General features: G+C 33.7%; 1 protein-coding gene across 5 annotated transcripts in view; it reads right to left on the reverse strand.

The window, feature by feature from the left end:
• Nucleotides 1–13,593, reverse strand: part of LOC111064421 (carboxypeptidase D) — an 85,012-nt gene that overhangs the window by 64,651 nt on the left and 6,768 nt on the right. The window contains exon 1 of one of the 5 annotated variants that reach the window (XM_039436743.1): nt 11,423–11,570. The exons of 3 other annotated variants lie outside the window; for them this stretch is intronic. The gene's annotated coding sequence lies outside the window, so the exon portion shown is untranslated. Of the gene's footprint in view, nt 1–11,422; nt 11,571–13,593 lie in introns of those variants that run through there. One more of the 5 variants, XM_039436741.1, reaches the window with a different exon arrangement.

Raw genomic sequence — 13,593 nt, forward strand, 5'->3', positions numbered from 1 at the left:
GCGATTGAAATTGCATTTCATCTCCATATCGTTCAACAGTTCAATGCATACATTGTAGAATTCATTGGTTAGCTGATCCACCATTTTGATCCTCCATTTTTGATCCACCTCTGATCCACTGGTCCTCTGATCCACTGGTCCTCTGATTCGCTGATCCACCATTGATGAAAATCCTCCATTTCTGATCCACTTCTTACGCTCACAATTATTAGTTGAATGGGAAAATTTATCCTACTTCAAAATAGTTACCTTATATTGTCAGATATCATAAACTAGTATCTACATAAGAAACTGAATCTGATCCACCTCTTACGCTCACAATTAGTGGTTGAATGGAAAAATTTCTCCTAATTCAAAATACACTAGACATGTGTATGAATGACATGGGAAGATTATCATTTTCTGCCTTCATTCTTCTAATTTTCATGTTAGACACTAATTTCCTTCGTCCTTTCCCTTTTCTTTCACTTTCTTTCATTTCCTCCAGTGGAGTAATCCAGCCAGGAACAGGTCACATGTTATGAACAATGGATATGGAAAACAATGGAAACTACTAGAGAACTACAGTAAGATTCAAATTTAACTGTCAGTTTTTCCCATAAATAACATCAACGCTTCCCATTCAACCAACGCTGACAGTCTAAAGTTAATCTCACTGTAGAAAACTATAAAAAATTCAAATTATAGTCAGGTTTTGAAAGACGTGTGTTATTGCTTGTGAGAAGATGATATACGATTTTTCTCTATTTCTCAACAATTAGTTCGCAGTGAGAGAAGCGGACTTTATTCACTCACTTTCTTGAAAGTACCTGTCTAGCAGGATTTGTTAACAATTACCAGGAAATAAGTTCCATTAAGTACATTCATTCCAGCTCTTCTTCTTCTTCTTCTTCTTCTTCTTCTCTTCTTCTTCTTCTTCTTCTTCTTCTTCTTCTTCTTCTTCTTCTTCTTCTTCTTCTTCTTCTTCTCTTCTTCTTCTTCTTCTTCTTCTTCTTCTTCTTCTTCTCCTTCTTCTTCTTCTTCTTCTTCTTCTTCTTCTGCTTCTTGCCTTCCAGGATTAGGCATTGCAGGTTGAAAACCCTATTCTACTTCTCTGCTAAGAGGCTGTTTCTTACTTTCCTTTAGGATTTGACACATTCTCAGAGTTCAGCGTTAATGTCTTTTGAGTTTTGTTCCCGCCTATGGAGAAACCAATCATCATTAACCACAAGTTCAAGGTCAAAGAGTGTTTGTTTTTCACATGTCAATGACAAGGGCCGACGATTGTACATATTGGAGGCTTTGCTTGGAACTAGGGCTGTAAAAACTTAACCTATGGATTAATAATCAGGTTTATTTCAGATAGTACTGTACTTCACTTTAAATTCGCATTTATTTCAGAATTGTAATCTTCTTTTTCGTTATTTTATAATGCTATCTGTAATTACTAACCAACTTTTGAACTTCACTCTCATTGATGCACATTTCTCATCTGTCTTTCATTCTTACTTTTGGAATTAAATCTTGGAGGCTGTATCAATTTGTAATTGATAATTATCAAATTTATATTGGATTCTATTCTCCAGTTATTCTCGTTGATAACTGAATAATGTTTTCAGTCTTAGTTAGTAATTACAAATTAGTTAGTAATTACAAATTACATTATAAAATAACGAAAAAGTAGATTACAATTCTGAAACAGACGCGAATTTAAAGTGAAGTACAGTACTATCTGTAATTAACCTGATTATTAATCCATAGGTACAGTTTTTACTGCCCTAGCTCCCAGCAAAGCCTCCAATATGTACAATCGATTATGTCTCATGACTGTAGGCTGTTTGCTCCGCCCACTGTTTGCATGACTAGTCCCAGCCAATGGCAGGCTTCAACCTTGATAGATCAACTAGCAACCAATGGAGTCATAATCATTAACACTGAAAATTTACTGCTGTTCAATTTATTGGATATTGAAGTAATACCAAATTGTTTAGCAGCGGAATCTTAATATAATATTCCATAAATGAATATCATTTTAATGAATAAATGGTTGTGTCAGTTTGATGTCATTCTATTGGGACTGCAATCTTTCATTGTTATTTTTATCTTGTCACAATGGTTGGAATGTGGACTTATCCAAATCCTGTGCATAATCATGCAGGTTATTAGTATCACTTCTTAATCAACCAACCTTCTCATCATTCCTCCTTCATTAACACATGTTTCTAAGCCTGTAGGAAAATGGCGAATGAAGAATAATATATATGCATTTATTCTTTCATGAACATAGAAGAACTATTGACGAAGAAACGTTTTCGTCTATATATATACTAGGCTAGCCTAGTTATTTATATTCATATTATAATTTATTTACACTGTTCTAATGTATTTTTTTCTTACATCTGATGAATTAAGTATTTTTCTATTCTATTCTAACATAATAATCAATGGGCATACAAGAAAAATCCACTAAGTCTATAAAAGTAAATTGTCTAGGATATTGATTTCTAATCTCTATAATCAATCATACTGTCATACTGTCATAATAGTGATTTTACACAGAATAATTTCATACTGCAAGAAATTAAATACTCTTCATTTGTTTGACAATTAATTATTCAACATTCATAGTTTATACTTCATAGAATTAATTAAAAACTAATAAATAATCAAAGTTTGGAAAAAATGGACTTGATGCATTTTCCTTGTACGCCCTTATATTTTATTCTGAGTGTCCCTCAAGGAGTTCTGGCAAGCCTTACCTTTTTCCTACATCTCTGACGTCTTTCTTGTAAGAGTACTCCAATTTGCTTCTTCTTTTATCCAACAATATCACTCTACTTATTTTTCCTCATTTCTGTTCCAACTTTCCTTTTTCTCAAGTTCCATTTGTAAGCTTTCAATGATCGAGATTCAAGCAATCCTTTCAGCATTCCTCATGAAATAAAATCAATAAATCGTATTCAAATAATTCTGACAGATTGTAGTGAATCTCACTATAGAAGCCTTGAGTCTGATAACACGTAACTTGACACTTGAAGATTACACATTACACATTAGCTTGTAAGAAGCGGAGTGTTGTCAAAATCGTGTATCATTTCTTGGGCTTCCCCTACGATATTCTTCTTCGTCTTCTTCTTCTTCTTCTTCTTCTTCTTCTTCTTCTTCTTCTTCTTCTTCTTCTTCTTCTTCTTCTTCTTTCTTCTTCTTCTTCTTCTTCTTCTTATTCTACTCCTTCATCTTTTTATTTTTCTTCTTCTTCTTATTCTCCTTCTTCTACTACTTTATCTTCTTCCACTTTTCCTCCCTCTTTTTCTCCTACTTCTTTTGTTAATCTTCAATACACAGTGTTTTCCCCCTCATTATATCATGGCTTTTCTAATTCTGAGAGTAGGAGCATCTTTAGTGTTATTCGAGACTGTTACAGAATATTTTATTTCTGTTTGTGGGAAATAGCTCTGTTTTCATTCCAAGCTAATTCATGAACTATGTAAGCTATGTCATTATTAGATATGTCATTATTTAAATATTATTTAAAATATTTTGATATCGCATCTCAAGAGTATGATCTAGGCTTATGCGTGCTTAATGATAAGTGAATGAGATTACAGATGAATGCTGATACATTATTCTAGGTGGGTTTCGATTTGGCAGCATTATCTTATGAGTAGTGGGTTGTTTCCAATCTCTATATTATGATTACCATTACCATAATCATTACAATCAACTAATCAATTATTATCCGTCCTATCAGCAAACAAAATAATAAAGTGTAAATCATTCTTTCTATCAGCAAACACATACTCTTAAGATCACCAACTTGACTTAGACTTCATAATGTATGTGTTTTAAACTTTTGAAGTGATCTTATGCATCTATAGATGTTCATGGATCAAGAAAGATATCTATCCATCTATATATAATGGAAAATAGAGTATTTATTTATTTATTGTATAAAATACTATAATCATAATACAATTATGACATTGGAGGAAAAACTAGGCTGAGCCTGTACTATTTCTCTCCAAAAATTTTGATGAAATGTTGATGTTGTCCAAAAGATAAGGTTATATAGTCACACACTGCTTCGTCACTTGATTTTCGGTCCAGAAATGATAATTTAAAATTTTGAATTTTGAAGGTTAATTTTATACTCTAAATGATCACAGAATGTATCACAATAAATTAAAAACTTGAGAAATATTGCACTTTTTAAAAAAAATTGAATACAAAATCAAAAACAACTCACTATTTGTTATTCACAGCTGAAAATTGATATATATATATATATATATATATATATAGAAAATAAAATTGATATATATATATATATATTATATATATATATATAATATATATATATATATATATATATATAGAGAGAGAGAGAGAGAGAGAGAGAGAGAGAGATAGCTGAACGTAGTTACTAAATTTTAACGTCTAAATTCATTATTTAATTAACCGTCCTATCAGCGAACAGATACTCTTAACATCAGTAGACTTGAACTCTATTATGTATGTGTTATCAACTTTTGAAATTATCTCATGCATCCATAGATGTTCATGGATAAAAAACGATTTCTATCCATGTATATAATAGAATAGAGTATAGAGTATAATAGAAATAGCTGACCCTAGTTACTTTTGTTGAATTTGAACGTCTAAATTCAGTACTTCATTATTTTATTATGTTTTTCAAGCCACGATTTTATTTGATTCTATTTCCAATCCAATGCACATTTCATAGAACTAAACATTACATCAGTATACACATTATACAAGTGGTACACTCGTCGATATGTATATTCAACTTCCAGTCAACAACTTCAAGTTAAAATTGAATCAATGTGCCAGAAAAAGTGCCTTAATGAATTGGGTCAACTGACGTTTCCCCCTTCAAATTGTCACCATTAGTTAAATGGGTAACATTGAAGTAATCTATGAGGATTAATGACAGTCTGGAACGAATCCCATTACACCATTTTCTACTTCAAGTTGTCAGTGTTACTTGAATGGGAAGCTTGGATGTTACCTATGAGGGGTGATGACAGTTTGAAGTGAATATTACTGAAGATTCAGAATTTGGGTCAGTGTTATTGCCGACAATCACACTCAGACGAAACTTGTAGATAGTTGTCACAAAATTGTGTATAGTTGATATTCAGCTCAAGTACAAGTACACTATCATTAACTTAGCCATGAAAATTTGCCAAGTTTGCTTCAAGTAATAAGCTGACATCATTGCTTTGGCTAGACAATTTTTTGTAACTTAAAATTTGTTCCTATTTACTGGATAAATCAACTACTTCTCTTGTCTCGTTTATTACTTGTCTGTCTGTATTATTTCCTTCTCCGTCTTTTTTCTCTTAAAGTTTTTAATCTCTTCTCTTCTTCTCATCTAATTTGACCCATCTTTTTAGCTCTGTTCTATTGCATTTTGTATCTCTTGCATCTTGATTGTTCCACTTATGATCTTGATGGAAACCACTTGAGAAAAGTACTTCATGGAAACTATCATTCGTGTGGTTAGGGTGTTTGGATGTTTGAAGATCTATAGTTAGGTTCATGTTATAATGGCAGTGAAGAAAGATAGCAGAACAACGTTGCCGATCCTCTGTCTTGTCAATGCCTTCTATAGATTGTAGCTGATACAGGTTTATTGATGAAATATTAACAGTTCATTCTCGTTCAAAATAAACAATTATATTTTATTAAGCAAGAAATTTTATTTTTCATTCATTTCATAATGAATTTTCATGATTAAGAATAAATATTTTGTTAATTCATTGATAATTCTACATTGTTAAAAGACGATCTGGCAACAGAGCGAAGCGAGAAAGAGCTGTCCGCTTTGTTGAATGATAGACAAGGATAGCAATACCATTGCTAATTAAACACTGACATAACGTGGACCTAACTATAGAAGTACAGGAAGGGTTTTTTAAAATTAACGTCTGTAATAGTACAGTTCTTCAACAGTATAAGCACAGTACAGTTTTTAAGAAGCTTGCTTTTTCAGTGCTCAGTGAGCAACTAATTCTCATGGTTCATTTCATATGATAAACAGTATTAAATAATAGAATGATAAATGAGCACCCTTTATTTAATTATTTCATAAAAACAGTATACAAAGCAGGTCATTTTAGACATTTTCACCCCATAACAAAAATGGGGGAGTACTGGGAGGAGTAGGGGGTATTACTCCCCTGGGGGAATACTTCACTTTATATAATACTAGCCGTCAGGCTCGCTTCGCTCGCCATATACGTCTAGCCAGGGGGCTCCGCCCCCTGGACCCCCGACTGGATCGTCCGAGAATGAGATCAGCATTTTTCATTTGAGCATTTTTATCATATGTTAGGACAATCCAGTCAGGGGTTCAGACTAAACGGATATGGCGAGCGAAGCGAGCCTGACGGCTAGTAATATAATATTCCCAGGATTGAAGTAGCAGTGCCCAATCAATTATTTTTCCGCGATAAATGCATTTAAATCTTCAACTTGGTGCCAACCTAACAAAGTCAACTCAACTTAATGCCAACCTGACAAAATTATTAATTTAGTTGCCAGTTAACAACTGTTTCGAAGAGGTACTCTATCTAGATTATAGTTCTATAGTAACATATGATATGGAAATTTCAATTATAATTAAGAGATTGGGAGAAGAAGAATATACATGCTAAAAGACGAACTTTAAACCCTTAAAAACAAACCTTATAGTTGAAATATTGCCAAAAGATTTCTTAGTGCGCCTCTAAAGGGCCAACTGAACATACCTACCAAATTTGAACGTTTTTGGTCCGGTAGATTTTTAGTTATGCGAGTGAGTGAGTGAGTGAGTGAGTGAGTGAGTGAGTGAGTCAGTCAGTCAGTGAGTGAGTGCCATTTTGCTTTTATATATATAGATTAACCAAGTATAGTAGAGTGGACATTACTGAACAATATTTGGTAACCTCATTACCCAATAAAAAATAATTCAATTTATATCTTCTATATCTATATCTAATTCTATATCTTGTAATAGATTCTATTCTTTGTGAGAATCAATAGCTCACTAAATAATAGGAGAGTTACGTCATTTTGGTTGAGAGAATATGAGAACAACGTTTTTCGTGAAATGATAAGAGACTGTTGAAAACCTGATTGAGAGATTCTGTATCCTGTGTTTATTCACAAGTCTTTTTGATGAATATTCGAACACAAACCGACAATTTCTGACATTTGGATGAAGGTCATGGAGCTTAAAATAGAAGCTGAATCCGCCAACCAGGTTCAATGCACACACACATTTTAAGTGCCGCTTGTTTGGATCTTGAAAGTCATAAATTGGTCAAACAAATAAGTCATGATCATGATATAACAATTATTTTTATTTTTTCATCCCTTCCTTGTCCCCATGATTCATCATCATCATCATATTTTTCTGTTGTACAAAATACAATCATGATATAATTATGACATCGAAGGAAAAACTAGACTGAGCCTAGCACATCATCATCATCATCATTTTTTTCTATTTCTTCTTCTTCTTCTTCTTCTTCTTCTTCTTCTCTTCTTCTTCTTCTTCTTCTTCTTCTGCTCCTTTTGCTTCTTATTTTTCGTCTTCATCATCTTCCTAATCTTTTCCAGAATTTCATCTGTATTTGACTCTTTGCATTCTTTATTTTCTCCTTTCCCATTTTTAATCTGCTCTGCCTCTTTCCTATTTTTTGCATCTTCTCATTTTTATCAGAAACATAATCATTGTTCTCAGTTTCTTCTACAGTCATCAATAAATACCATTGAAACCATTGAAACCATTGATCTTTCAAAAACCAGATTTTGAAAGATCAAGGCTACCATGAATCACTCAACTTGAATAATTCTATAAGAGACTTAGTATTTTTTTTCATCCTGTTTCAGATGGAGACAGTAGAGTTACTCATAGAAGATGACTTCTCAGTTTTGAGACAATAATGACCAAATTTTCAACACTCCGAACAAGTAGAAATATATTCTACGTCGGAATATTTCAATGATTGTAAATAAATGTAGTTACTCGAACATGGACTCTGAGAACAGAGATGAAAATTACTGAGAGATATTGCAATTATTCAAATGCTTATGAATTAATAATTATTATTATTAAACGAAATTCCAAATTAAATGCTGTAATTCACCCCGAAGACTTCTACTACTGCAAATATTGACAACAGGGTAAACAGCTAGATGTAAATTACAGCATTTAATTTGGATTTTCGTTTAATAATAATTATTGACTCTAAGAACAATCAGGTATCACATCCTCCAATGTTGTTGAAGCTTTCACAGTGATATTCACTTCAAACTGTAAGCAATAATCGTATGGGAAGCATTGCTGGTGTTATTTATAAAGAATGTGTGCAGATTGAAGTGGATCCCACTACAGATGGTACAACTTCATTGATTGGTCTCTGTGACAACTTGACAGAATCTGTACCCAATAATATGACGTGGAACATGTACCAAAATAGCGATTCCATAGCTTTTTGTTCTTGTGTACCCGAGGGGGGGTCTGCTCACTAACACGAAAAATGCAGCAAAAACGGTGGAAGAAAGGAGACGGGGTCGCGCTACCTGTACACTGGGATATTGTTCCAAAAAGGTTCATCCTCTAACTCTCGACTTGTAGCATACTTTATTGTCCTCTGATATCGCTTCATTACCCTCATTAGTGGCCCCATGTGGTTTCCCCGTGTGGCCTAACGCGATTTCCATAACAGAACAAAAATTCGATTTCCATAACATTCGCGATTTCTATAACAGAATTCTAGCTTTTTTTGTTGAAGACCAAAACTGTCGCAAACAGATCGACCAACCGACCTAATCGACCAACAGATCGTTTTTGACACACTACCGTCTCTGTGACCAAATCGTCTGACTAGGGTAAAAATCGATTACACGAGCAAGGACGGAGACAGTAGACAGATGTGCTTTAACAACACTCAAATCTATTCTTCCTCTTCCTTCTGATGGCTTTTTGTGGTCGAAAAATGTTGGAAGTGTTCAAGAGATCTAGACAAAAAATGTTGGAAGGTTTATAGAAATGGAGACATGATTGACCGGGCTGGAGAATGACGGTTTTTTTTCGTGGAAGTCTGCAAACGAAAGATTGTGGGTTTCGCAGTCAATCTTGATTTTTTTGTAGTGTCTGTTGAAAAAAGGGACTTGAATTTATCAAATACTTCATTGCCAGAACATCTCTAGTGTCTCAATCATCAATTATTGTAGATTTTGGAGATCAATTCAATTTCTCCGGTTGACTTGATAGTTTGACACTGTGATTCGATTTCGAATGTAAAAAATTGGGGAAAACATGAATATTACTACAGGAGGATCTTTACTGTAGGACAATGAATGATTTCTATAGTGATAAATAATTTTCGGCTGTATCTGAAGTATTGGAACTGTATCACTAACTTATTATATATAGTAACAGTAATAAATGCAATAAAAGTAGCAGATATACTGATAACAGATGGAATCGCATAATTTATTGTTAGCTTTAATATTAATAGCTGCTATGTTAGCTGTTCTACAATCAATTCTTCAACCGAGTATGAGCATAATCTATGACAAAAGGTCACAAACAGATCATACCAGAATAGGTACTGAATGATTCAATCGTGAAAAGTAGGGAAAACCACGGACACAGAGAAATTATTATTATTATTATTATTATTATTATTATTATTATTATTATTATTATTATTATTATTATTATTATTATTATTATTATTATTAGTATTGGGGTATGGCTTTCAATGGTGGGAAGAAATTTAAATATATTCGGGTGAAAAAAAGTGGGTGAACCCTGAGCAACTTTTGGAATTGGTTGATTAAGTTGATAAACAAGGGGAACATTGGGAAATACCGTGATATTATTAGGAATATTTTCACAGTTCAATGATTCAATACTAATAACATGCGCACTGGAGTTCATTGTTCTTTCATAATATGATATGATAGCTTTTGATTTAAAAATTTTGTAATTGTTAAGGAAGCAATAAACGGATTATTTATTTATTTAGATATCAATGATGTGGATTTATTCACTACTACTACTTTTATTAGAGTTAATATTCATAGTTATGGCAACTTGGTAATTGGGGAAAGAAAACAAGGGGGGAAGTGTTACTTCTGGCAGTAGCATTATCTTATCTTAGCTCAACCTTAAAACAAAGAGCTTTCATGAATAATTGATTATTTTCAGCACTGAAATCGTGTCATGTTAGGCATGTTCCAGTTGATAGAGGAGTACAGGTATATATTATGTGGTCCCCAAATTCTCCGATGTATGGTGTTGCCCATATGAAACCTAGGTTTGCATGTGAGTAATGGAAAGGATGATGGGAGATAAGACTGATGAGATGAGATTTGTTGAGATCGACTCATTTTTGATGAACATTGATTGTGAAATGAATGAGGTGAACACTGATGAAAATCAAAAATCAAAACCTTCGTATGAAATGATGATTTGATGAAATGAACTCATTTAGATTGATGGTGGAATGGATAATTTGAAGACTAATATACTGATAAGAAATCAAATGATAACATTAGTACAGAGCACACTGTTGCATGATTTCCAGAGCACCACAATATACAGTACCACCGCACCACTTGTTATATATCCAACTTTATAGAGAGAGAGAAAAAAACGAGATTAATAGTCATGAATTCAAACCCTCAAGTGAAAAACGAAAATTGGGCTAAATAGTACACTATTGCATGGTTTTCAGAAATCAGAATATGCAGTATTACCGTACCAATATTGTTAACACTATCCAATTCCATTGAGAAAAAACGAGATGAATATCCATCATCCAAAACGCATGAGAGAAAAACGAAAATTGGGCTCAATAGCGCACTATTGCATGGTTTTCGGAACATCAGAATATGCAGTACTAACGTATATTGATATCCATCCAACTCCAATGAGAGAAAAAACGAGATGAATATCTATGATCCCAAACAATTTGAGAGAAAAACTAAAATTGGGTTCACATTTGTAAGTGTTAAATAGACTTCAAGTTAATAGATTATGAATGAGTTGAATAATAATCGTTACTCAACACAATATTGCATTGTTCTTCGGAACCAGAATATGGGTTATCGCTTGTTATCAAACAAATTCAATGAGTGGTGGGACGGAAAATAATATCAGGCTTGTACCTTTTAAGGAATGTGAAAAACTTCACCTACTCGTGTGCCCGAATTGAGACGATTCATCTGAGGAAAAACATACATGCTTAGAACAGAATATTGTTTTTCTAAACTCTAAATAGAACGAAATCAGTAAAGATTTACGAACCCGTTTAAAAAAACTGTGACAATGTGTTGTAGGCGAGATAGGTGTCGATAAATCCTGAAACGATTCATTAGTGGATAAAAATATATAACAACAATAAAAACGAACTCTACAAACCTGTGCACCAGAGCTGTGACAATTTATTATAGATGTTGTGGTCTCAAGAAGCCTCGAAACAATTCATTAGTTGGAATGATACGAAACAAACGATAAATACGAACTCTACAAACCTGCGCACCAGAACTGTGACAATTTATCGTGGATGTTGTGATGTCAGAAATCTTCACACAAACTTGACCGAAGCGCGCCGAATATTTTTAAATGGGACACCGCGACGCATGTGTGTGTGTGTGTTGGTATCAAACAGTCCGAATTACCGTTAAAAGTATCTGGGCGCTATTTTTCCGGAGCGCACCTACGCACAGTCGCGCGCGCGCGCAAAGCTAACGGATAACCGCGCGTCCGAACGTTCCGGTTTGGAATGTGGACGCTCTCAAGTATATATGTATCTTTGATAATATATAGTACGTATCATGTATATAGGGTATCTTGAGACACAGATATGAATACTGAGAACAGTGGATAAACACCTGGAGATGCATATAAAGTACCATGGAACATGTAGCTTCTACTCCCAAGTAATATATAGCTGGATATATATGGTACATGAAGTACACCATGATACATGCATATGAGGCTTCAAGCGTATATCTAACTAGAAATGTATAGGAACACCTGAAGATAAGGTATTGTAGCTAGAGATGAAGTTTCTGAGAAGATTATAGATAAGTATAGTCTTTCAAGGTTTGGGTAGGCTACCAAGAAGAATTCGTGTCGAGTAATTTATCAATTCCTCTTTCAACTTTTTACTTTACTCTTGCTTTGTTTTCTTGATGAAAATGTCGAATCTATTAAATTTATCGAAAAATTGTAAGATATTCCTTCGACCTTCTGCCGAGATGGAGTTACTGATATGAACCAATTTATTTTTTTTAAGATGTGTAAGATTCCACAAATTCAAGATAGTTCACGTATGGTTCCTCAAACTGTGTAATTGTATTTCATAATCAAATTGTGCCTGAGAAATGGATTCACTATACATGGAGGATACATAATTTCCACGATTTATAAAAAAATGATTAACTATACATGGAGGATACATCATTTCCACCGATGATGAAATTTAGAAGATAGGATTGATTCTTTTACTTATAAACATTATGATCTGATTAATACAGAAATCCATAATAATTGACAATATATTCAATTATTTATAGCCTACTGTAACGCTGGGCTCTCCCCAATCTTAGGCCAAGGATCATAGGTGACTATCGAAAGTATAGATTATCTTGTATAATGTCACATTGACGTTATAATGTTGATATTAACGTAACATTTTTACGAGAGTATACCGTTCGTGAAACACCAGGTTAGGGCGACCTGATAGGCTCTGTATGCTGTTACATACACTAATTCATAATAACTGATAATATAGCTAACTATTAGAGCTCACAAGATACGCGTAGGCTATATTGTCTTGAACGCTTAGTAATATTAACTGACAATATAGCTAGTGGATAATTTCGATAAAAATGTCAATGTAAGGAATGAAGGACTATTGAACAATATGAGGATGAAATGCAATTTGAATTACCATAGTATGTACATAAATCAGACAAGTTTCAACCGATAACCATCAATGCTTTTAAAAGGATATTGGAAATACAGTTTCGTCATCATAGCTAATGCAAGTCGAGTAGGAGGTGATCCGACCAATCACGACTAGCCAATGAGAGAGTAGCATGGCGACAGCCAACGGGAGTTGAGTATGAGGGAATTCGACCAATCTCTTGCTGACCAATGAGAGAGTAGCAACTTCGTGGCGATAGTCAATAGGAGTTGAGTGGGAGAGAATTCAACCAATCACAAGCTGTTCAATTTTATTATTATTAGCGTATGGCTCTGAATGGTGGGGAGACCCAAGGGTAGTTGCACCTCGCCGTATATAGTCCAAAGTTCCCTAATGGGAAACCGGACACTAAGGTTATAGTGAGCACAATATTTTAAATTTACACTTTTCACAAGCTGTTCAATGATAGAGTAGCAATCTCGGTTTTATAATGACTGTCGAATTAAAATATTTCACTTAGTAGTACTGTAATAGCCGTCACTACTATCTAATTGATAGGAATACCAAATATGATAAGGGTACTACTACTACCATATATCACACCATACTAATCTACTGTATATCAATGGTATTATTAATACTTATAAAATTTTGTGAC

This window comes from Nilaparvata lugens, chromosome 10 (genome assembly GCF_014356525.2).
Source record: "Nilaparvata lugens isolate BPH chromosome 10, ASM1435652v1, whole genome shotgun sequence".
Taxonomy (NCBI): domain Eukaryota; kingdom Metazoa; phylum Arthropoda; class Insecta; order Hemiptera; family Delphacidae; genus Nilaparvata; species Nilaparvata lugens.